Genomic DNA, 663 nt, shown 5'->3' with positions numbered 1-663 from the left:
CCCGCCGCCGCCCGCCGGGCCGTGCGCCGACACGGACACGCAATGGATCGGCGTGTCGCCGCGTGCCGCCCGCCGCCGCCCCCGCCATTTTAAAGGCAATTATCTCGAGACGGCGTCGCCCCCGCCCCGGACAGGTGCGCCTGCAACGCACACGCGGCGCGTGATTTCACCCCCTCGAGACACGACACGAAAACTATTTCAACCTTTATGACAATCCGTTCGGTGACATGAATGTGTGCAAACAGCGAAAAACAAAATAATCTGTCAGTATTTCGTGAATTTTACAGGTTATGCAAATTTGTTCATCAACAATTTCTTTTTCTGGAGGGTGTTCGGAGAGCTCCCCCGACTCCCTATGCCGATGTCAGGTACGGTCCACAAGTGTCAGCAAAACTGTAAACAAAACACCAAAATCTGAGATCGGCACCAGAAGTCGAACAATCCAGGGAGCTCTCCGATCTCCCTCCGGAATCGGGGGTTTTAACCATTGGATTTGAAAATTGCGGTGAAAATGGTTTTCCGTCGACGAGCGTCGAAGCCGGCCTTTCACTGACTCATTGCCGTGCGTCGCCTTTTGCCCCCGCGCTCGGTCCATCGCCCCCCTTTGTGCGCGTACGCAGCCACCCCTCCCCGCCCCGCCCGCGGCCCGCGGCACTCCCCGCT

This window comes from Frankliniella occidentalis, unplaced genomic scaffold (assembly GCF_000697945.3).
Source record: "Frankliniella occidentalis isolate FOCC.00 unplaced genomic scaffold, Focc_3.1 Scaffold127, whole genome shotgun sequence".
In the NCBI taxonomy this organism is placed as follows: domain Eukaryota; kingdom Metazoa; phylum Arthropoda; class Insecta; order Thysanoptera; family Thripidae; genus Frankliniella; species Frankliniella occidentalis.
Note: the sequence above shows the minus strand (reverse complement) of the source record.